Here is a 26,353-nt window from a genome sequence, read left to right as displayed (position 1 = left end):
CTAAATCAGGACGGCCGGAGACGGGATTGAACCGTCGTCCTCCCGAATGCGAGTCCAGTGTGCTAACCACTGCGCCACCTCGCTCGGTAGTTGCCAGGGAGAAACTGATGAAATCATAACCAAATTCCTTTTAACAAATGGGAATTTTAATCCCTTTAATAGTGCCTGAAAGCATGTTTTAAGAGAAACAGATTTAAAATTATAATCAGAAAGCACCCTCTAAATATCAAATTTCAATTTATTCAGAGTCCTAAAGAAACAAGTTTTGTCTGTATGAGCTTTTGGGCAGAGAACCTTGTCGCTCCCTTTTGACACAACCGTACTTACCACCTCTCACAACAGCCTCTAAAAGACTACACTGGTGCAAATCTGCAACACACCAGATAACCTTAAACTAAGAGTTTTAACAATTTACACAAGCACACAAACTATGAACCCCCGGAGAAGGCATGGAAATGGTACAAAGCACTAACAAATAAGATATTAACCTTACCACCGAAGGTGCAACTTCATTTTAACTTCTAAGCAAAATCTTACGGTGAAAGGGTGGCAACTTTATATACTAAAATGATCACTTAAATAAGAGCCCATGTAATGCCATCTTATAAAAAATTCTACAAGGCTGGCCAAACAACAGTTAAAACGCTCTAAAGTACACAGATACCGCCTCTCAACATCATAGGCAATAATATCAAAGTTTCCAAAGATCAAAACATATTTCATGTATAAGGCCGTTACACTCCAAGCAATAAATTGGTTAACACACCAAATCCGACAAACATGACAGAGTCAGCTACTAATGTACAGTAGATTGATAGGGAGATTACCGAACAACCCGAACCGCAGGTTGCTCTAACCCTCCCCTACTCCACAAGGGAAAAACGAACCACCCAGTTTATAAACAGAGAAGAATGGTGGGACGACCGCAAAGCAAAACGGCTGGTGACCTCACCAAGAAAACAAGTGGAATTTAACAAGAGTAAATCAAACAACATATCACCAATCACTTAACTTCTAATAAACTGCGATTTCTCGAGAAGACCTGGCGCAGCAAGCCCAAAACGCCCTCCAGAACCGTCCGCTACCAGCCGCTTCAATGGACGCAGGAAGGCGCGCCGATCTCCTGTCTCAGGGCGTCGCAGCTCGCGCCGGCCAGACCGATGTCGTGGGTTGACTCCGGTTGCTCTCGTGTCGGCCGCGAAGCCACTACCCCTCGCTATACGCCGCGGCCCACTGGACTCACATGGCCACCTCACATGTACCGCCGCTCAAGACAGGCAAGTCATCTTGTGTCTCAGTGCGCGACCGACCAACCGATCGATCCAACCGCCAGCCTAAGCAAACTCGAGTGGATTGGCGGCCTGACGCGCAGACTCAAATGCAGGAACTAAGCCCCGACCGGGCGACCACTCGCTGAGTTCTCTTAGTGGCGGAGTGGAACGACTCTCATTTTTCTGCTTTATAGGTTGATGCGAACAACAGACATACTAGTACTCCGAACGACAAACAGACACTACCTGCCTAACAAATGCGGACGAGAGACAGACTAGCAAGCTGCAGACGAGAGACTGACCAGACTGTTTTTTTTCTTTATTGTTATTTTAAAACCTGTACAATAGGCAGGCTGTCAGCAGCGTTCTATGCTGCTCTTCAGCCAGAGGACACACAATGAGTAAATACAGAAAGATTACACATAGGTTACAGAACGGTGGGCGAGAAAACAGTTGACACAGAAAGACAAACACGGAGCCGTTCACACTCGACGATAATCCACACTTGAAACTGTTGAAACGACGCACAAACACTGAAGACGGCGATGGAACAGATGAACGATGGCGTGCGACGGTGAACACTGAACACTAAACATGACGGCACACACGAGACACTGATGGCGATGATCTCTGGCGCGCGAAAGTCCATGTAGCGTGTGCGAGTCTGGGTACCTGCCAAGAGGGGAAGAAGGGCGAGGGAAGGGGGGGGTGGAGAGGGTGGAGAGGGGAGAACAAAGACGCCAATGGCTGAGGAGATGGGAGGAGGAGTAGAGGGACAGGAGAGGGGGAGCCCAGGGGAGGAGCGGGGAGAAAGGGAGGAGGAAGGGAGGGTGCCCAAAGGAACAGATACAGTAAGAGGGAAGGAGGATCAAAGTTGCTAGGAGGGGTATATGGAGGGGAGGAGGACATCTTCAGGGAGGGGGAGCTGGCGGAAGCCACCTTGGGAGAGGGTAAGGAGGGTGGAGACATGGAGACTGAGTGGGACGTGGGAATACAGGCGCGGTAGCAGGAAGGGGCGGGAGAGGATGGGTGAGACAAGCGGGTGAGGAGGATCGAGTTTGCAGGAGGTGTACACGATCCATATCCTCTCAAGGAAAAGAAGGAGGTGGGGGAATGGAATGAGATCATACAGGGTCCACATGGGGGAGGGGAGACGGATGCGATAGGTGAGGCGGAGAGCATGGTGTTCAAGGATTTGGAGGGATTTGTAAAAGGTAGGGGGGGCGGAGATCCAGGCCAGATGGGCATAACAAAGGATAGAGCGCATGAGGGATTTATAGGTGTGGAGTATGGTGGAGGGGTCCAGACCCCACGTACTGGCAGAAAGGAGCTCGAGCAGACGGAGTTGGGAAAGTGCCTTGGCTTGGATTGTCCGGAGATGGGGAGTCCAGGAGAGTTGATGGTCAAGGGTGACGCCAAGGTACTTGAGGGTGGGGGTGAGGGCGATAGGACGGCCATAGATGGTGAGATAGAAATCAAGGAGGCGGAAGGAAGGGGTGGTTTTGCCTACATTGATCGCCTGGGTTTTGGAGGGACTGACCTTGAGCAACCACTGGTTGCACCAAGTGGTGAACCGGTCAAGATGGGATTGGAGAAGCTGTTGGGAGTGCTGGAGGGTGGGGGCAAGGGCAAGGAAGGCAGTGTCATCGGCAAACTGGAGAAGGTGGACGGGGGGTGATGGCGGCGTCATGTCCGCCGTATATAAAGGGTACAGAAGGGGAGATAGGACGGAGCCTTGGGGCACACCGGCGGAGGGAAAAAAGGTGTAGGAAACCGTGTTATAGATGGTGATGTAGGAAGGACGGCGTGAGAGAAAGGAGCCGATCAGACGGACGTAATTAATGGGAAGGGCGAAAGTTTGGAGCTTGAAGAGGAGACCGGAATGCCATACGTGGTCATAAGCACGTTCGAGGTCCAGGGAGAGGAAGATTGCAGAGCGACGGGAATTATGCTGTTCGGAAAGGACATTAGTGAGGTGAAGTAGAAGGTCATCAGAAGAGAAGGATGGTCGAAAGCCACACTGGGTAATGGGAAGGAGGCGGCATTGGCGGAGATGCTGGTGGATGCGGTGGGTGAGCATAGATTCCAGGACCTTGCTGAAGACCGAGGTAAGGCTGATGGGATGGTAGGAGGAGACGGCGGATGACGGTTTACCAGGTTTAAGGAACATCAGGATATGGGAGGTTTTCCACAGGTCGGGGTAGTAACCGGTGGACGGGACTACATTGTGGAGCCTGGCCAGGGTGGAGAGGAAAGAGACAGGAGCTTCACAAAGGTGACGGTAAGTGACACAATCGTGACTAGGAGCGGTGTTGCATTTGGTGCGGAGTGTAGCAATGAGATCCTGTGCAGTGAGACGGGCATTGAGTTCTGTGTGTGCAATGTTGTCCAAGTACTGGAAACCAGGTGCGAGGAGGGCAGAGGTGTCAGTTCGATCACGGACATCCGGGAAGATGGAGTAATCGAACTAGGGATCGTCAGGGATGGAAAATATATCGGAGAGGTAGGAGGCAAAGTGATTGGCCTCACTAAGGGTGTCAGGGAACGGGTGATCACCATGGAGTAGAGGATAGTAGGGGGAGGGTTTAGTTGTGGAAGGCTGACCAGAACTTGGACGAGTTGATAGGCAGTGTAGCATTTAAAAGGGAGCATGTCTATCGCCAGTCCCGACGTTTCTTGGCTGCGAGCAAATTACTAATGTGTCGCTGGAGTTGCCGGTGGCGTTGTAGTGTGTTCGGGTCACGCGTGCGGAGAAAGGCACGGTAGAAACGACGGGATTCGTGGAGGAGGAGGACGGCCTGTGGGGGTAAGGTAGGACGGTGGGGGTGAATGGCGACAGTAGGGAGGTGGGCTCAGACAAGGTCTGCTGGAGAAAGGAGGCGGCATGGGTTACATCACCAGGGAGGTAGTAGGTGAAGGGGTGGCTATCAACCTGGATGGAGAGGGTATCCCAGTAGGCATTCCAGTTGACACAGGAATAGTCATGAACATACTTAGGGGTCATTACGAGGGTCGGGGCGGGAGCGACGACCGTCTGAAACGGTGAGGAGGACAGGGAGATGGTCGCTACCAATAGGCTCCAGGACATCCACCATTATGCAATCAAGGAGGTTAGGGGAGGAAAGGATAACATCAGGAGTGGAGTTGGATTTGGGACGGGTGTGCTGGGGGATGGGGATGAGGTCCCTTTGAAGGGAGGAGAGGAATCGATGCCACCGCCGTAACTGGGCGGCAGAACGACTATGGATGTTGAGGTCGGCGGCGATCACGTAGGAGGAGAAGGTACGGTCAATGTGGGAGAGGAAGCCGAATGGAATAGGGATGTTAGGGCGCACATAGATGGTGGCGCAGGTGACGGTAAGGCCAGGGAAGAAGAGACTAAGGATCAGGTGTTCGGTGGGGTTGGGAAGGAGAGGTTGGAGTCTAACTGGGATCTGGTGGTCGTGACCAATGGCAACTCCGCCACACGCAATTGGGAGGAGATTATCGGAGCGGTGAAGGAGGTAGGGCGACATGTGGACAGTGTGGTGGGTTTGGAGGACAGTTTCATTGAGGAGGAAGGCATCCGTGCGGTGGGTGGCAAGGGTGTGCAGGAAGAGGTTCTTGTCGGCGGGAAGGGAGTGGATATTGGCAAAAAGGATACGGTGCTGTCGCGCCATGACAGGGATTTAGACAAGGGTGTCAAGACGGGAGAAGGTGAAATGGGCCTGGTTGTTGGAGTAGGTGGCATACATTTTTAAGTGGAAAATGGAACGGGTGGCGAGGGAGACCTGTTGGAGGGTGTGAGGGCGCTGGAAAGTGTGGACGTTTTGTAGGACAATGGTGAGGAACCTGATGATGTCCTCAGCGGTGGGGGGGGGGGGACGAAGGGAATTGCCAGGAGGGGTGGGGGCGTCCAGAGGACGGACAGGTACAGTGAGTTCAGGAGTGGTTGGAGGGGGTTGGGCTTCACACTTTTGGGAGTAGGTGGGATGGGGGAGATTGCAGGTATTGCAGAAGGGATTGTAGGTTAGGGCACTGCCGGAGGAAGTGCGCTTCTCTACAAAGCGAGCAGGTGGGGGCCTTGCGGCACTCAGCTGTTGGGTGTGCGTTATAGCGCAGACACCTCTGGCAGTGCAGGGATGAAGGAGGGGAATGGGAGCGCTCGACCTTATAGCGCTGGTTGAAAAGGAGGGCACCCTCCTTCAAGAGATGGTCAATGGAGGGGGCGTCCTCAGAGAAAACCCACATAAGGCGGGTGTGGCCGGCCGAGTTGAAAATGCGGCGGACCGCCCGCACCTCAAGTGTGTGATGCACCTTGAGCTCTGCCAACAGAGCCGAGTGATCAGGGCGGTGAGGGTCGGCGGGCAACGCGGTGTTGGGGTTGGAGGGTTGAAGATGGAGAAGGAGCAGGGGTGAGGGAAGTGTTGGGGCCAAAACGGGTGATGGGGAGGCGGGAGAGGATGTCAGTATGGAGGGTAGGGCTGGGGGAGAAGATGAGAATGGAATTCTGTCTTTGAGTCAGGAGAGAGATGGGGGCACCAGGGACGTGTTGACGGAGGAGGAGGGAGAGATTCCGGGCCTCGAGAAGGGAAGGATCCGGATGGGACCAGGAGGTATTTGTATAAAGAGGGGGGAGGTGGAGGAGGATGAGGAGGAGGAGCAGGCGGAGGGACCAGGGCCAGGTGGGGAGACATCCATGGCATCCTGGGAGGGGGAAGGAGGACGGGGCGGGCCCTTTTTGGGAGCGGAGGAGGTGGTGGTGCCACTAGGGCGTTTAATGGCGGCAGAAGGGTGGGTGGTGATATGAGGGACGGAAGCTATAGGGAGGTGGCAGGAACGAGCAGGTCCCGGCGTGGACGCAGCAGACGGCGCCGTAGATGGTGACGGTGAAGGCGACGGCGACGGCGAAGGTGACGGTGACGGCGACGGTGACGGTGACGGCGACAGCGACGGCGACGGCGGTGCCGGTGATGGCGAAGGCGATGGGGAGAGTTGGGCATGGGCAGTGGCCCGACGGGCCATCGCCCGAGCTGGAGGTGCAGTGACCGGCTGGGGGAGGGGGGGGGGGGAAAGGATCAGAGGGAGAGTAGCAGGAAGAAGAAGCTGGAGAGGGGGCGACAAAGAGCGAGGTCGAAGGGCGAGTGAGATGAGGAGGGATCGAAAGAGGGGGGTGTGACTGGGCACACCATGTAATGGTGGTGGTGGCGGTAGAGGGGGAAGTATAAACTATGTCTGTGGTGGTAGTGGTCGTAGTGGTGGTGGGGGCTGACATGACGACAAGGAAACAAAATTTCACAGAACAAAAAGGAAAGGAAAAAAAACTGGGCACAGACGAAGACGAAAACGGACGAAGACGAAGATGGAGACGAAGACGGACGAGGACCAGAGTCCCACGCTGCTGCCGCGGAAGCTGAAGCTGACGCCGACGACGGTTGGCAGGAATGCCGCAGCTGCTGCTGCTGTCGCGGATGGGGCCGGAGCCGCTGCTGCTGCTGCTGCTGCTGCTGCTGCTGCCTGAGGGCGGGCTGGCTGGTTGGCTGGCTGGCTGGCTGGCTGGACCGCTATGCTGGAGGGGTGGCTGGCTGCTGCAGGCTGGATCGCTGAAGCTGGTCGGTACAGCTGCTGCCGGCCAGGACCGCTGCTGCTGCTTGGCTGGACCGCTGCTGCTCGCCTGGGCCGCTGGCTGGCTGGCTGGCTGGCTGGCTGGCTGGCACCTGGAAAACTAGCGCTTCGATTAGTGCTGGAATAGCACAATCGAAGGGCGGTAACCTTGCGTAGTACCGCCGGAGATGGCCAGACTGTCAGACTGGCGAGCTTATAGCACCCCTTAAATGCACGTGAACAGGCAATGTTTCCCCTTTCCCACCAGAGGGAGACACCAAAGCTGCGGTTGCCACAGCGGCGCCACCGCCACAAACGGAGGGCGACTGCTTCACACTACGCTCTTCAAAACAGCAATTTTTACCACGGCTCAGCAACAATCTAGGTATGGGCCGACATTTTTTTTATCAACGAGTTTTTTGTCCGACACAGGTAAATCTAAGTGTTCTTTCATTCACTGATTTAATTTAATTATGTTTTTAATTATGTTTAACGTTCCGAAGTCTTATGATTTGCAAAAATATTTCAGCCCCGAACGTCTACCGATGTCCAAATAATGATTCCAGTGCTAACATTAAACTGCTACAGATGGGTAATTAGACTATTACAGTAGTGCTTGCATATTTTTAAGTTGTTGTTTTTGTGCTCTTCAGTCCTGAGACTGGTTTGATGCAGCTCTCCATTCTATTCTATCCTGTGCAAGCTTCTTCGTCTCCCAGTACCTACTGAAACCTACATCCTTCTGTATCTGTTTTGTGTATTCATCTCTCGGTCTCCCTCTACGATTTTTACCCTCCACACTGCCCTGCAATACTAAATTGGTGATCCCTTGATGCCTTAGAACATGTCCTACCAACCGATCCCTTCTTCTAGTCAAGTTGTGCTATAAACTTCTCTTCTCCCGAATCCTATTCAATACCTCCTCATTAGTTATATGATCTACCCAGCTAATCTTCAGCATTCTTCTGTAGCACCACATTTCGAAAGCTTCTATTCTCCTCTTGTCGAAACTAGTTATCGTCCATGTTTCACTTCCATACATGGCTACACTCCATACAAATACTTTCAGAAACGACTTCCTGACACTCAAATCTATACTCGATGTTAACAAATTTCTCTTCTTCAGAAGCGATTTCCTTGCCATTGCCAGTATACATTTTATATCCTCTCTACTTCGACCATCATCACTTATTTTGCTCCCAAAATAGCAAAACTCATCCACTACTTTAAGTGTCTCATTTCCTAATCTAATTCCCTCACCATCACCCGACTTAATTCGACTACATTCCATTATCTACGTTTTGCTTTTGTTGATGTTCATCTTCTATCCTCCTTTCAAGAAACCATCCATTCCGTTCAACTGCTCTTCCAAGTCCTTTGCTGTCTCTGACAGAATTACAATGTCATAGGCGAACCTCAAAGTTTTTATTTCCTCGCCATGGATTTTAATACCTAATCCGAATTTTTCTTTTGTTTCCTTCACTGCTTGCTCAATATACAGATTGAATAACATTGAGGAGAGGCTACAACCCTGTCTCACTCCCTTCCCAACCACTGCTTCCCTTTCATGTCTCTCGACTCTTGTAACTGACATCTGGTTTCTATACAAATTGTAAATAGCCTTTAGCTCCCCGTATTTTACCCCTGCCTCCTTCTGAATTTGAATGAGAGTATTCCAGTCGACATTGTCAAAAGCTTTCTCTATGCTTACAAATGCTAGAAACGTAGGTTTGCCTTTCCTTAATCTAGCTTCTAAGGTAAGTCGTGGGGTCAGTATTGCCTCACGTATTCCAATATTTCTACGGAATCCAAACTGATCTTCCCCGAGGTCGGCTTCTACCAGTTTTTCCATTCGTCTGTAAAGAATTCGCTTTAGTATTTTTAATCTGTGACATATTACACTGATTGTTCGGTAATTTTCAAATCTGTCAGCACCCGCTTTCTTTGGGATTGGAATTATTATATTCTTCTTGAAGTCTGAGGGCATTTCGCCTGTCTCATACATGTTGCTCACTACATGGTAGAGTCTGGTCAGGACTGGCTCTCCCAAAGCTTTCAGTAGTTCTAATGGAATGTTGTCTACTCCTGGGGCCTTGTTTCGACTCATGTCATTCAGTGCTATAGCAAACTCTTCACGCAGTATCGTATCTCCCATTTCATATTCATCTACATCCTCTTCCATTTCCATAATATTGTCCTCAAGTACATCGCTCTTGTTTAGACCCTCTATATACTCCCACCACCTTTCTGCTTTCCCTTCTTTGCTTAGAACTGGGTTTCCATCTGTGCTCTTGATATTCATACAAGTAGTTATCTTTTCTCCAAAGGTCTCTTTAATTTTCCTGTAGGAAGTATCTATCTTACCCCTAGTGAGATAAGCCTCTACATCCTTGCATTTGTCCTCTAGCCATCCCTGCTTAGCCATTTTGCACTTCCTGTCGATCTCATTTTTGAGACGTTTGTATTCCTTTTTGCCTGCTTCATTTACTGCATTTTTATATTTTCTCCTTTCATCAATTAAATTCAATATTTCTTCTGTTACCCAAGGATTTACACCAGCCCTCGTCTTTTTACCTACTTGATCCTGTGCTACCTTCACTGCTTCATCTCTCAAAGCTACCCGTTCTTCTTCTACAGTATTTCTTTCCCCCATTCCTTTTAATTATTCCCTTATGCTCTCCCTGAAACTTTGTACAACCTCTTAATCTTTCAGTTTATTCAGGTCCCATTTCCTTAAATTCCCACCTTTTTTGCAGTTTCTTCATTTCTAATCTACAGTTTATAACCAACAGGTTGTGGTCAGAGTACACATCTGCCCCAAAAATGTCTTACAATTTAAAAGCTGGTTCCTAAATCTCTGTCTTACCATTATATAATCCATCTGAAACCTATCAGTATCCACAGGCTTCTTCCATGTATACAACCTTCTTTTATAATTCTTGAACCAAGTGTTAGCTATGATTAAGTTGTGCTCTGTGCAAAATTCTACCAGACGGCTTCCTCTTTCATTTCTTACCCCCAATCCATATTGACCTACTACGTTTCCTTGTCTCCCTTTTCCTACTACCGTATTCCAGTCCCCCATGAGTATTAAATTTTCGTCTCCCTTCACTATCTGAATAATTTCTTTTATTTCATCATACATTTCTTCAATTTCTTCGTCATCTGCAGAGCTAGTTGGCATATAAACTCGTACTACTGTAGTAGAAGTGGGCTTCGTGCCTATCTTGGCCACAATAATGCGTTCACTATGCTGGTCGTAGTAGCTTACCCGCATTCCTATTTTTTTATTCATTATTAAACCCACTCCTGCATTACCCCTATTTGATTTTGTATTTATAACCCTGTATTCGCCTGACCAAAAGTCTTGTTCCTCCTGCCACCGAACTTCACTAATTCCTACTAAATCTAACTTTAACCTACCCAATTCTCTTTTTAAATTTCTAACCTACCTGCTCGATTAAGGGATCTGACATTCCACACTCCGATCCGTAGAACGGCAGTTTTCTTTCTCCAGTTAACGTCTTGAGTAGTCCCCGCCGGGAGATCCGAATGGGGGACTATTTTACCTCCGGAATATTTTACCCAAGAGGACGCCATCATTATTTAAACCATACAGTAAAGCTGCATGCCCTCGGGAAAAATTATGGCTGTAGTTTCCCCTTGCTTTGAGGCGTTCGCAGTACCAGCACAGCAAGGCCGTTTTGGTTAGTGTGACAAGGCTAGAACAGTCAATCATCCAGACTGTTGCTCCTGCAACTGCTGAAAAGGCTGCTGTCCCTCTTCAGGAACCACACGTTTGTCTGGCCTATCTGTCTCGCGTGTGTCGTTGTGGTTGCACCTACGGAAAGGCTATCTGTATCGCTGAGGCACGCAAGCCTCCTCACCAACGGCAAGGTCCATGGTTCTTGGGGGGGGGGGGGGGGGGAGGGGGGGGGGACGTTACGTTAATGGAGTAATCAAAATCAGTTTCTCTTCTTTCTTGTTATAAACTCATCCGTAATCAGAAACATCCAGAACAGCACACAGTAAGACCTACAATAGTTATTACTGGCTAGACAAGGGATAGGCGAAAGCCGATAGTTCTATCTACATATCGATTGTCTAAATCTATTAAATCTGTCAATGGTCTTGTTGCCTATCGATAGTGCGTGTCCTTTTTTCAACGTAGGACAGAAAATCAATATTTAAGGGTCCATCAAAAAGTTCCCGTTCGAGAGTCATACACTCCAGAATCGGTGCGCCATTCAGGCAAAATCGCACCATGATGAAGATACCTGTTTTGAAGAACACCGAGCCCTGCTTCATGAAGAAGTTCGTAACTGCCCCCTGGACGTCCTCGTCCGACAGGAATCGTAGACCCTCAGGGTCTTTTTTAAGGGACCGAAGGAGTGATAATTGCATGGGGGAGATCAAGTCTGCAGGGCGAGTGCTTGAGAGTCTGCCAGTTGAGTCGGCATTTTCAATGTGGGGACGTGCGTTATCACGAAGCACCAGCACCCCTTGGTGCGCCATGTCACAACGGTGTTTTTCGACAGACACACATTCTTTACTCTACGATGAGTGCCTACCAGTATCTGCCCATGTGCAGCCGGGAAAAGAATAAGAGGATGTTGGTCATGTTTTGACGCATTTGGTAATAACGTTGCCATTTACCGCACGCACGTAAAAGAGACACGAACTAACGCCAGACTACCCTTTGCCGACACGTCGGCATTTATATCGCGACATCGGAGTCGCGCTACGTTGCATATAAGTTGCAGCAGCGCCCTCAAACGAAACTTTCTCATCTCTCCTTACATCCTCCAATTTCATTACACGGAGACTAGGTTATGTGTAATTTCGTTTAGGTGATGGGTAGTGGGGCTTGGGTCCGGACTACCGGAGCCCCCCCCCCACCCCCCCCCCCCCCCCCCCCCCCCCCCCCTCTTTGGATATGTCCTTGACGCCGATAGAAACGAGCAACAAACATATGGCATAAAAATTCGTACCACTTTACTCAGGCAACAATGTCCCCATTGCCATGTGCCTTGGCGTGTACATTCAGTTCGCATGGCTTGTCCCCGCATGGTCTATACGGTAGTTTCTCGCTGGCGTCGCCCGACGTCTGTTGTACTGCACAATGGCACCAGTCCTAGCACGGAAATGTTTCTACGAAGTGACGTAGCAGTGAAGTGAAATGCTTCATTTGTATTAAAAGATCGAAAGTTTGTTTGCCATTGCTATGAAATAATGAAAGAGGAAGGAAATTATGGTAACAGTAATAAAACCTAAACAGTTTAAGCGTAGTATACAATAAAGGTAAGATGCAACTCCTGTCGGCAGCGTAGGGCCTTGATTTAGTTATCATTTCATTCTACAGCGCTGAATGGTCACCGATAGTATCTGTTCTTTCGGACATGTCCGAAAGAACATATACCATCTTCATATGGACATGTCCAAAAGAACAGATACCATCTTCATGTAGTTAACGCTAACCGGACATTGACCTTCTTCTTCTGTGCGGATGCACATGTATTGCCCGAACTCTCACAGGACTTGGTATAACATTGTCTGCCGCGAGTAATGAGTATAATGGGCAGATGGGCAAGGGTACTACGAATGTAGTGTGTGGACATGTTGGGAATGGGGGTCTCACGGAGAATGTGCAGGGCATACGTACCTGCAGTCGCGCTATCCTCTGTGCCCTCGGTGGCTCAGATGGATAGAGCGTCTGCCATGTAAGCAGGAGATCCCGGGTTCGAGTCCGGGTCGGAGCACACATTTTCAACTGCCCCCGTTGATGTATATCAACGCCTGTCGGCAGTGTAGGGTCTTGATTTAATTATCATTTCGTTCTAGATGGTCACCGATGGTACGTCCGAAAGAACAGATACCATCTTCATACGGACATGAATGGATGCAGGTGATCAGACAGGATGGTTAGGTAAGTGTCACCTGTCAGAGTCGTATCCAGACGTATCAAGGGTCACATATCACTACGACTGCTAACACCCCACACCGTTACAGAGCCTCCAGCCGGCCACGGTGGTCTCGCGGTTCTAGGCGCTCAGTCTGGAACCGCGGGATTGCTACGGTCGCAGGTTCGAATCCTGCCTCAGGCATGGATGTGTGTGATGTCCTCAGGTTAGCTAGGTTTAAGTAGTTCTAAGTTCTAGGGGACTGATGACCACAGCCGTTAAGTCCCATAGTGTTCAGAGCCATTTGAACCAACCAACCAGAGCCTCCATCAGCTTGAACAGTCCGCTGCTGACATGCAGGGTCCATGGGTGCATGAGGTTGTCTCCATACCCGAACACGGCCATCCGCTCGATACAATTTGAAACGAGACTAGTCCGACCAAGCAACATGTTTCCAGTCATCAACAGTCTCAGGCCCAGGCGAGGCGTAAATCTTAGTGTCACGAAGTCATAAAGGGTACACGGGTGGGCCTTCGGCTTCAAAAGCTCATATCGATTACATTTCGTTGAATGGTTCGCACGCTTACACTTGTTGATGGCCCAGCACTGAATTTGCGGAAGGCTTACACTTCTGTCACTTTGAACGATTCTCTTCAGTCATCGTTGGTCCCGTTCTTGCAGGATCTTTCTCTGGCAGCAGCGATGTCGGAGATTTGATGTTATATCAGATTCCTGACATTCAGGGTACACTCGTGAAATGGTTGCACGGGAAAATGCCCACTTCATGACATCTCGGAGATGGTGTGTCCCATAGCTCGTGCGCCGACTATAACATCACGTTCAAGCTCACTTAAATCTTGATAACCTGCCATTGTAGCAGTAGTACCCGATCTAAAAACTGCGTCAGACGCTTATTGTCTTATATAGGCATTGCTGATCGCAGCGCAGTATTCTACCTGTTTACGTATTTCTGTATTTGAATACGCATGGCTATACCAGTTTCTTTGGTGCTTCAGTGTATAAAGGTTTATAAGTACATTATCCAACATAAACCGGAGCTCGAACATTTTTATGCATATTGATACAGTGCAATGCGGGCACCGTTTGATGGTCGACAAATATCAAAACGATTCTCAACTCCTCGCCACACGTTCATAAGTATGTCAGGTGTTATTTCCACTGTCGTGGTGTAGATTCGTTGTCTAAAATGTACTACATAGGAAATCTCCGTGTTCTGTAAACAATACCCTTAAGACACCGCCATGCACTGAAATACAACGGAGTCAGATCGGCAGACACAGGGACCTAGGCAATGGAACTTCCCTCACCCCACTCAATTTCCGATCCAAGCCCTGGAAACGTCTCCTGGAGAAATATGGTAATATCATATTTATGTGAGGGGGGGGGGGGGGGGTCAAGGAGGGGCGTTGGGCCTTCACCATCCAGGTGAAGTATGACTTCGGGAGGCATCCATGGAACCGTATCGTTCTCCAACAAGTTGAGATAGGTGTACTCTGCCACTGGCGAGCATGCGCCATGCGAGTCAGCGCTGTTCATGAAATGGTGAGCATCACATCTTTGAAAGTGTCGCTCTTGATTGCATGTTTACCCAACAACTTAAAATGTCGAGTTATTTCGTGATAAGGCCCAAGATGCTACTCCAGGCGGGTGTAAAATGAATGTGTGCAACGAAAAAAAAATGGAACACGAAAATGAAGATTTGGCCCTGTCTGACTACCCGCTGAAGCACATCTTAGGATCTCTTAACGGTGATATTATCTCCTCCTTTTTGCAGTTTAACGCATAAATTACAACATAAATATAAATGAATGATTAAGGGGATTAGTAGCTACAAATGATAAATTCTGTTCCTGCTTATAAATTTATTGTGGATTAAAACCTCTTTATGCATTACAAATGTGTATCAATGTCCAATGGACATAAAGAGATACGAATGTATTTCTTAACTAATATGATCGATCAGTTGCCCAAATCTGCCCCTTTTTAGGGCTATGCGATCTTATATAAACAACGCGAGACGACTGGCATCACCTACGTACCAATCACTAGAAGGCACTACTTTCAAAGATGATCTACAGTGGTGTGCAACCTCAGTGGAAACAAAATGTATTTCATCGCCGCTATTTAGCTTTATAGTCATAACAAGCCAAAGCAATTAGAAATATTACCGTATGTAATGCGTACGGTTTATCAGAGTGATGGTTCTTGTACACATCTGTGATGACGGAAGAACTCCAATCACAAAATATAATAAAACTCTTTCAAACACTAGGATGGCCGAAGGAGGTCCTCTGACTAGTGTGATGTAATACTGTCTTCTCTCTGCGTTCTACAGACAAGGAACTGGAGCTCTCAGCCTCAAGGACGGAATTCAGATAATATCTGTAAGTGAGTATAGGTAGATGGAGTGCTCTCAATCACTGAACGCTGCTTACTCAACGACGACTCCCAACCCGGAGGCGAAGTCCAGAATCGTATAGGTTCGCGACAGCACAGTGCCTAACCGTTCTAACTATAAAAATCTCCTGAGGGTAAAGACAGCAAGTCCGTCCCTACCAACAAAAGCTGATACAAAGCGACCGTCAAACACGGTCACTCAGTACAGAAGACTTCTTCCCCTCCACCGCTGGCTTCCCAGCAAATCTCGGCTCCCCTCCCTCATAATTGCAGAAGGCGAATCATATTCTCGAAACAACATAGTATTCTCTCTTTCTACAGATTCTTCCGAACGCCGACCAACCATATTTTAATCTTTTGTTTTCCAACGTGGACAGTTTGCGAGGAAATACCTATCCTCTTTAATTAGGAATACATGCAATGGTACGATTCTCAGAGTAAATATGCTCGGAAATTACCCAGCCTGCGTGATTTCCGAAATAACGCTTCCTTCTTCCTCTCTGTTGCTTCCAAGATCTTCAGAATTTCCGGTTATCCTTCTTGCATAGCTACTACACCAGCCAGCCGCCACTCTATTGTGCTTCTGCGCTCAGGTGCCCCGACCGTCAGGCTAGGGCTTTTCCACCCAGGGCCTGAGTTACGCCTGCCGTTTCATTTCCACTGGCGCTCGGACCTCTACTAGTATTACACCGTTTTGATAGTAAAGACCATCACCTTTCTTGCAATAAGCGTTAACAGCTATTTACAAGATGTACGTGACAATGGTAGTCTTCTTTAAATATTCATACTGTATATGCGATGTACAACCTATCAAATGATACCTAATTTCGGTTGTAGATGAGTGGTTGTAAGGTGCGAAATTATAGCCACCTTACAAAGGATTTGTTTGTGTGTACCTCTAGCTTAAACACCCTGTATATAAATACTGTCTCGATTGCGAATTAATTTTGTTAATATATTACCGTTTTCAATGCTTTATGTACTATCATAAGATATAAACTACTTAGTTACCAATAAAATGTCAGTGTGAAATGAAACAACAGCAACCTTTCGCCAGAAGAAAAGTACTCATTAAATAGCAACAGCAAAAAGCCCGTAACGAAACGAATTTTTTCAAGCTTTACTGGATTTCCACTGGTTCTCATTTTTTATAAAATCGTTTTTCTCATTTCTATTCCATTTCATTTCTTTTTTCCGCTTTGAGCTCACGCTAGAGATTGTTTTGTCGGTAAAGACCAACGTAATCAAGCTGAGCTGCAGGGTATATTTTATCAGAGACCAAAATTTCTAGAACATCGTAGAAACTTCCAGAATACTGGAGAACATTCTCAAACGTTCCTCATGTTTCTAAAGCGTTCGAAAATATTCCAGAAACTTCCTGAAGATTGAATACTATTCCTGAAATTATACAATGTCTGTACTTAATCAGGCCATTTAATATTTTCTGCGTCGAAAAATTCCTTCCTGCTATTTAATCATGTACGAACGAAACAAACAGCTGTTACTTCAGCCACTTCTTACCCACATAACATGCAACAATTCAAAGTGAATACAAATAAATTTCCTTGAATACAGTGGAAAATGCCAAGCTACTACATAAAATACACATGTATGTTTTTGTTTGCCCATCCTTTGGAGATCTGGGGACCATGGCCTTTCACCATTGTAAAAAAATGAAACGCCTACAGCTGTCCTTTGATGTCATTTATTGTTATTGTGTAGCTACCAGTTTTCATTGTTTGAAATACTATAACCGTTTCAGAATAACAAGAAAATATTACAAATTTAGCAGAATTAATTAAAAAAGACAAGAAACTCTGTTAGAATTTAGCAAATGAAAATGAGAGCTTTATAAAGGCCAGTTTACAGTACTCTCAAGCAAGACATCAAACCCGATCGTTATTGCACGATAGCAAAGGTATATAGATAACCATGAAAAAATCACATGTTGTTTGTAGTTATTCAATTCTAACAAGACGTCATCCATATCGGAAGAATCCATCTTGCACTATCTTACGCATTCCCACAAAATACCACCAATGCTTAACATTCCCATTACCGGCACAATGCTTGTCCATGTCCCCAGGACGCAGGCAAATTTAGCTGTTTTCAAAACTTTATATCTTGGAAAATATCGATCATATAAATACAAAATTAACATTATTTTACGTCCATTTTGTCTTCTTTAATATGCAACTATGAACAAAATCCTGTCTGGTATAACATGGTCAAATTATATTATTATACACGACATTGTTTTCGTAAAATTAGAAAAGACATACAGTCATATAGGTAGAGTAATTGAGTTTATGAATACATTATGACTAGTGCTGCATATCGTATTTAAGTACAATAGCACTTTCTACGTGGATTTATACCCCATTTTCGTATGATATATTTTTAAAAAGGATTCCATACACAACGCCACACAGCACTGCTCGTACTGAAAATGTGTCTCCTTGCAAGATGTTTTCCCACTTCCTTTCTTCGATTTTGGAGAACAAACATAACATACACAGGTTGCATATTTTCTGATTGTGAATGGGAAATGTTTTGGTGTCAGTGATCCTACAGGTGTGCTTCGATTATTTGTTGGCAAGAATGGTAATGAAGTCGTTTTTTGACTGAAATTGACTGAAATTAAGTTAGTAACTGTAATGCATTCGATACTCCTACCAAGACGAAATGAAAAAAGAGTTTCCACCACCATTTTACGGAGTTCAATGACACCAGTATCGTCCAAATCGTCGTCACTATCTAGAGCATCGACAATGCCTCAAAAACATCAGGAAATCGGCAATTTTTTCATCAGAAAAACCACGGCGTGCCATTTTTTTTAGACAGAATACCAGTACTGCGCTCTATCCGCAGGCTAAAACAATGATTCATGACGAACGAAATACCGTGAAAACTAGACTAATAAATAACAGTATAAACAGCGTATATCGATAGCCAGAGGTACGAAAACAACGCGCAGCTCTTTGTAATCAACGAAGTATGCTGGCACGTAGAACCTTGGCGGTTTTGAAGGGAGGGGGGCCCGTAGAATCTACGGGCTTAGCCGTGAGAGGGCACTCAGAACGTGCCCTGGAAGTACGGAGTCACGTCGAGTCCATTTCACTCTACCACGCGTCAGTAATGGCACAGCACAGTGGCCACACTAGTTACGGTCGACAGCTGCTCCCAAGCTTCCACTCACGCACAAACACGCGTAGCACTCACGCCGATCCATGTTTCATGCTGCTCCCACCCAGAAGAAATCGAGCTCCGTAGCACACAGCCACTGCTCAGCCTCCGCAGTCGAGAACATCTGCTTCAACGAGGCTGTTGGCCGATGGTCCCATCCGTTAGTACATTTAGTTATTTATTTCACTAACAGTACAGAGTAACCCACCGTCTTGAAGTGTAAGTGTTCCAAGTCAGGACAGTCAGCAGCTGTTTGTTTGCCCTATTGTTGGTAGTTGCAGTACATTCTATGTGACACCTTAGATACATACACCTGGTATTGTACAGATTAAATACTGACTGAGCATTTGATACATGGAATACATGAATTTCAGATTTACATGAGAAATTCGATAGTAGAAAAAGAATGTAGTTCATTGCTACTTGAATGCATTATTACGTAAATAACTTAATACATTACATTTTCAGTTTTACACATACTTTATACAGAAAATACTTTTGATGTAGAAAATTAATTCATTGTAGCTTTAAATACAGAAGAGAATATACTCATATCTACACATAATAAGACGAACAATACATTAGTGCTTCTGTGCAGTATACTTTAAACACTATGCAATATTTCATTGGGAGTAGGAGCCTCAGAATAAAAGTTCTTCGAGCCTTCTCCTCCCAAGCGACATAACGTTGTTACTAGAGTCTTAGCATGTGGTGTCGGTGTGTGTTTCTTTTATGATTGTTACTGCCTGTGTAAGTAGGCTGTTTAGGTTTTCTTATTGGTAACACCATGTAGCGCTCTGTATAAAGATCACTAGCTGTGCTGTGTGCAGTCTGTGGCTGGTTGGCATTGTTGTAATACTCGCCATTGTAGTGTTGGGCAGATGGATGTCAACAGCGCGTAGCGTTGCGCAGTTGGAGGTGAGCCTCCAGCAGTGGTGGATATGGGGAGAGAAATGGCGGAGTTTTGCAATTTGTAAGACTGGATGTCATGAAGTGCTATATGTATTATGACTTTTGAACACTATTAAGGTAAATACATTGTTTGTTCTCTATCAAAATCTTTCATTTCCTAACTATGCCTATCAGTAGTTAGTGCCTTCAGTAGTTTGAAACTTTTATTTAGCTGGCAGTAGCGGCGCTCGCTGTATTGCAGTAGTTCGAGTAACGAAGATTTTTGGTGAGGTAAGTGATTTGCGAAAGGTATAGGTTAATGTTAGTCAGGGCCATTCCTTTGTAGCGATTACTGAAAGTCAGATTGCGTTGCGCTAAAAATAAGGTGTGTCAGTTTAAGCACAGTCATGTATAATTTTTCTAAGGGGACGTTTCATATGACGACCCTGCCAGGATACGAACCTGGACTACATCAGTGACAGATGTTTACGTAATTACACAGTTGAATGACTTCACACTAATGAAACTGTATTTTGTCTGTACTTTGTGAAATGCTCATATTTTATCAGAACCATTGTGATACTATGGGAGCTTTGAATGATGTATTTGGTATGGAAACATGATTTTTAAAGTACGTTGGATGTAGATGACATTATTGAAATGAGCAGAGAATTCTTTTTACGTTTTGAAATTATTGCAGAAAGCTATGACGATTTTGAGAGTTGACTGAGGTGTTATGATGTTATTATTACGATGACAATGTGTATTATGCTGTTGAGGTATGTTTATGATCAATAAGCTGATGCTACAGTAGGAATTTGATTACGCTATGTATTTATTATGATGAAATATTGAAGAAGTGTCGACGAATATTTATATGTGTAACAAGGTAAGGAATAATGAGTAGTGGTTAGGGACTCTGACTTGTGAAAAAGGATGTTGGAAACCAAGAATCGTACTTTAAGAGTTATGAAATGTGTGTAAATGCGTGAATGTACCACAATGCCGACGACAATTTTTTGGACACTGTTATATTTACAGGATTTTGTTTCTACAGATTTGAAACGCAAATTCTCAACCTGTGAAATTTTTATATGAGACTGTCACTGTAGCGGAAACTGCTGTCGTAAATATTTCAGTAAGAAAGGTAAGTGACCTTGACGTAATGCGTTTTGGGCGCCCAGCTGAGAGGCAGTCGTCTGACAAAAGAAAGCCATTAGGTGAAAAAAAAGAGAGGCCATTATCCTCGATATTGACATTCCTTTGTAGAAAGCATCGCAAATACGACACGCTCAAACTTGAAAACATATGATTATACTGTGGAGCTCTTAATTTATGATATTTACTAAAATGCCTAATGAAACGATGAGAAACATTTCACAACTATTGTCATGCTAGTTGAGAGAAATGTCATATGACTTTTGAACACTGTTAAGGTAAATACATCGTTTGTTCTCTATCAAAATCTTTCTTTTGCTAACTATACCTATCAGTAGTTAGTGCCTTCAGTAGTTTGAATCTTTTGTTTAGCTGGCAGTAGTGGCGCTAGCTGTATTGCAGTAGTTCGACTAATGAAGATTTTTGGTGAGGTAAGTGATTTGCGAAAGGTATAGGTTAATGTTAGTCAGGGCCATTCCTTTGTAGCGATTACTGAAAGTCAGATTGCGTTGCGCTAAAAATATTGTGTGTCAGTTTAAGCACAGTCATGTATAATTTTTGTAAGGGGAGGTTTCACCTGTTGTGTTGTTTGTATCCGTGTTGTGGCATGCAGTGTGATACGTTGTTGGTTTGGGTTCCTTACGTGTTGCTCCCTTCTGAGTCATATTCACCTTGTGTGTTGGTTCCTTCCTCGGTTTCAGAATCTGTGGTCGTGCTCGTGTCTTCCCATGTGGTTTGTTGTGTTGTTTGTGCCTGTCTTCGCCTCCTTCCATATGGGTTTTAGCGCTTCTATTTTTCATGCAGTGTGTTTGATACAATATCGGATATGCTATTTATTGTGATCCAATCATTGGGATTACTTATTATTCTGGTGATGTCACTGTCGTTCTGTATAAGTCTCACTTGTGCAAGCATGTTGCATAGCAGTGTGACATGTTCTAGTGTCCCAGATTTTTCGCAAACGCACATTTCATCGTTAGTTAGTCCCATGCGGTTTAAATGTGCCGGATACGGCTCGTGGTCTGTCAGGAAATGGCGCATCACCCGGCTTGGACGACATGTTTCCGTTGTAATCATTCGCGTGCGTCAGGAAATAAATAATGTACTCGGCGACCTTTATCTGATGCGTCCCACTCTCTCTACCATGTTCGAATCCGCCATTGTTTCGTTTGTGCTTTGTTCATAATGTTGGATCCTGTAAGTTCTGTGACCTTATCAAGCCAGTCCCTCTTAAGTCAGTAAAGTACAGCTCTATACCGTATTGTTATGTCTATAGGGCAGGTGCCCATGACAACGCAAAGTGGCTCTAGTGATGTGGTATTGAAAGCTCCGCTCATTCTCAGGAGTACACTACATTGACCTCGTCTTTCAATTGTTTTGTTAATCTGTATGTTCAGTCTGTGAGCCCACGCACTTGCGGCGAAGCATGCGATGGATTCAAATATCGCAATGTGGTAGGTCCTTGTCATCTTAATACATAATTTGTGCTGATTTGTGTTGAGTCTTGCTAGTTTGTGCATAATTTTGGAGGCTTTGTCAATTGTCAGTTTGTTATGTTAGTTAAAAGTCTGTTTTTCGTCGAGATGCGGTCCTAGATAACGTGTGGCTTGCTGCCTCTGTATGTTTGTATTGTCTAATTTTAGAACTGGATTCCTCTCTAGTGACCCTCTGAGCAGTAAGTATACAGTTTTGTTGGGAGCTATTTTTAATTTATTTTCTTTACACCAATTGTTAATTTTCTGAAATAGTTACGTGCCTCTTGTCTCTAGTGCTGCTCTCGAGTTGGCCGACACCTCTACGAGCAGATCAACTGCGTACGCCACCACACTTCTTACCCTATCGTCGCCGTCCAGCGTGTTCAGCAAGGGTTAGATTACGAAGTCCCAGAATATTGGTCCGCAGATCGAGCCCTGTGGACATCCCTTCGTTATTCTCTTGACAGCCTTGCGTGTACCAGCCCTCCACTCCGCCAGTCTGCCTCTGCAGTAGTCGAGCAGGCTGTTGTAGAGGGAAGCTGACAGCCTCATTTCCCTTAACCTGACGAAGAGGGACGGCCACCATAGATTGTCAAAAGCCCCGGCTGTGTCGATGAGCATGGTGGCCACGTAATTGTCACTGATGCTATTTGTAACTATCAGTGCTTGGTTGATGGCATCTTCTGTTGATCTACCATCCGAATTGATGGGACGTTAGCCAGAGGAGGCTTCTGTGCGATTGTAAGCGGTCACACAAGAGCCTTTCGAGAGACAGATCGGTCGGTACGTTTGGGGTCTGCTGGCTCTTTGTCTTGTGACTTCCTGATTATTACTACATTAGCAGTTTTCCAGATGTTCGTAATTCTGCCTGTTAGTAGTGCTTCCTTAAACATGTTAGTAATAAAAGGTGTGATTTGTGTTACTGTTTGTTTATAGTTTCTGAAAGTATTTGGTCTGGGCCGAATGCTTTTAAGGCTGCTGACTGACGCCGCGACTTCTTCTTGTGAGAATGTTTGGTTACACTGTCACTGATGTATAGTTGCCTGATGTTCTCTCTTAGCGTGGCGTCGCTCATCTTGTGTGGGGTCGTCATCTGGGAGGAGCCTGTTCAAGAGACATTCTGTTTTGCTTCTCCATCCTCTGGTCATTGTGCCGTCAGCTTGTTTTAGTGTTGACAGGCTGTCGATGTCTTAACTCGTTCTGTTTCTGTTTTGAAAGATTGTACCCAGATGTCGTTCTATAGCTGGGTTTTGATGAAATTGGTCCAGTAGTCTTGCCTTGTTGTCTTTAGCTGTTTTTGGTATTTCTGTTTAGCGTCACGATACAGATCAAGTCATATCTTTCAGGAGCTGTCTTTGCTTGTTGGTAATACTTTCTTTTGTCCTGTGAATCCTTCCTTAGTCTCGCCAGTTCTGTCGACCACGGTTGTTTCTGTCTCCACCCAGTTTTTGCCCGTGGTATAGCTGCTTCCTATGCTCTTTGTAGGCCCCTGTCAGTACATGCGTTTTGCTATCTATACTGCCTTGAACGGTGTTTAGTGACGACTCCTCAACCGTACTCGACCTTTCTGCCAGTCGGCTCTTCCTATGAATAAATGCTGCGGTTCATGGTCCATGTTATGTGTATTGACATATCTGTCTGTGGTACTGACGATTGCGTTGTGGTCGCTGTGTGTGGCTCTATCCAGTATCCTCCATGTGTTAACTAGTGGAAGAGATTTTGCATTCCCTAGAGAAAGGTCTATGTTACTTACACCACCGGCGTCTCCGTGTTAGGTAGGTGGCTGACCCTCCCTATTCAGTATGAAAAGGTTGCGTTCATTTACCACGTTGTCCTCTGTCGTCAGTTATATCTGAGTTCCATAAGGGGGATTTCGCGTTGATATCGGTTAGAATGAGAAGCCTTTTTCTTTCTGAGTGTCCTGCAATGTCTTTTATTTTGTCTAAGAAAGGTTCTATATCATACGAGCACTGAACGTAAATAGAAGACATGAGCCATACATCCTGTCCGTCTGTAATTTCTGCTGTAGCGATGTGTTCAGATCAAAACTGGGTGATCTGTGTTACAATGATGTTCTTATTAACCACTACTGTCGCGGCTTTCGAATTTGGTGTAACTGCTATTCTCATGTAATGTAACGGGAGCCCTGAAATTTTCCCGCCTCCCAGAAAAGGTTCCTGAATGCACGAGATGTCTGCTTTTGTTTCTTCTGGGAGCCTACTTAGTTCCATGTTTACTAGGGTACTGCCCTGGCAGTTTAGTTGTAATACCTTCATATGGGATGTCTAGTGAAGGAAAAACACTTGGGTATGGTTACTTTAAAATCCAGAAACACACTTGCATGTGCTCTCACGAAGTCTTTGTACACTTTCCCTAGGTTTAGGCCCTATCCCCTTCGCACATATGCCTCTCCTAAAAGCTTACATAGTTCTTTGGGGTTCGTTGGCAGACTTTCAACTCTTAGGATCATCCTGTCAGTTTGTTCTGTAGTTGGAAAGCAGATTTTATCCCCGTTTTCATCCTTAGTTCGTATCTTTCTTTCGTAGTGTGCTAAGCCGTAGGTTAGCTTCTAAGTTTTCGTAGTTTACTTGATTAACGGTATCCAGCTGGAGGTCCTTGGTTGTGTCTGGTTGGTGTTCTTGACTGTTTGTTTGTTTGTCCGATTTCGAGTGATTTTGCAGTGCATGTTTTTCCTGCTTTATGGTTTCTGGCAGTGTGAAGATTAATGTATTTTCGCTGAGCATTTCCCCTGATAGTGACTTGTTATTCTTGATCTCTTCGGGGACTTGTTCGTGAAAGGTGACTGTTGTATGTCCATTTCTGGGATGGTTGTGTCTGGTGTTGTGCCGGCGCAGGATGTGTCTTTCTGTTCAGCTACCTTACTGTTGTGTTTTTCGTAGTGACTGTGTGTGCTAAGCCCGTAGACAAAACGAACTGGTGTAATATAGGGTCTACATTTGTTTATACCATATTCTTCTTGTTGTGCGGGTAGTGTACAGTCGTCTCTGTCTGTTTTGCCTGTGGTGCTGTATTTCTTGTGAACTCCGTGACATCTTCATTCTCAGGATGTTCAAAGATGTCGTTACATTTCTTTGAACTATCTCGTAGTATTTCCTCTTCCAGTTCGTCAACTCGCAAAACTCGCCTGGAAGAAGGCCCAAACAAGCATGTGATGATTCAGATGCCTGGTCATTTCATATTCAATTGCTCCCTGCATGCACATATCGTCTATATATTCGGTATTGCTGATGTACCTAAATTGTATTGTCTCCCAGAACTGAGGCTCTACATTAGTATTAGTATAAGAATTTCGGGGTTGTAATAATACCATATGTTGCCGCCAGGTACACCGTAAGTCATCGTACCGCATGGTCTGTAATAAACGTCTTGGATTAGTAATAAAAACGTCGTCGGTTCTGGTTTCGAATCGCCACGCCACTTAAAATTTGATTAATAATCAGCATTGACAGCCCAAGACTTCAGGCAAAAGAATTCACCCTCATTCTGCCAATGGCCTTGCCAAGGAGGGCGGAGGAGCGGACTGAGGTTGAGGGGCACTCTCCCGACCTTTGGGTGGGAAACCCGTAAAAGGCGTAAGAATCAGCATTGATCAACGGAATCAGGATGCAGAAGGCAATGTAAACCACTGTATTAAAGACACGTAAAGTGTATCCACAGGATATGTGGCTTGTAAACGAAAAAGCGTCATGATGATCTCTCCATTGGCAAAAGATTCCAGAATAGTCCCCAATTCGGATCTCCGGGAGAGGACTGCCAAGGGGGAGGTTACCATGAGAAAGGATAACATTCTATTAGTCAGGGCGAGGAATGTCAGGAGCTTGTGCATGATACGGAAACTAGAAAATCTGAAAAGGGAAATGCAAAGGCTCAATCTAGATATAGTAGGGATCAGTGAAGTGAAGTGGAAAAAAAGACAAGGATTTCTGGTCAGATGAGTATAGTGTAATAACAACAGCAGCAGAAAATGGTATAACGGGAAAAGGATTAGATATTAATAGAAAGGTAGGACAGAGAGTGTGTTACTGTGAACAGTGCAGTGATAGGATTGTTCTTGTCAGAGTCATCAGCGAACCAACATAGACAACGATAGTTCAGGTATACCCGCCAACATCGCAAGCTGAAGATGAAGAGATAAAGAAACCATGCAAGGACATTGAAAGGGTAGTACAGTACGTAAAGGGAGTTGAAAATCCAGTAGTCACGGCCCGCTGGCATGCAATTGTAGGAGAAGGAATAGCAGAAAAGGTTACAGGAGAATATGGGCTTTGAATGAGAAAGAAGAACGACTAACTGAGTTCTGTAAAAAATTTCTGCTAGTCATAGCGAATACTAAAAGGTATCAGATAGATTATATAATGGTAAGACAGAGATTTAGGAACCAGGTTTTAAATTGTAGGACATTTCCAGGGGCAGATGTGGACTCTGACCACAATCTATTGGTTATGAACTG

Source organism: Schistocerca gregaria, chromosome 5, assembly GCF_023897955.1.
Source record: "Schistocerca gregaria isolate iqSchGreg1 chromosome 5, iqSchGreg1.2, whole genome shotgun sequence".
In the NCBI taxonomy this organism is placed as follows: domain Eukaryota; kingdom Metazoa; phylum Arthropoda; class Insecta; order Orthoptera; family Acrididae; genus Schistocerca; species Schistocerca gregaria.
This window is presented reverse-complemented; position numbering follows the sequence as displayed.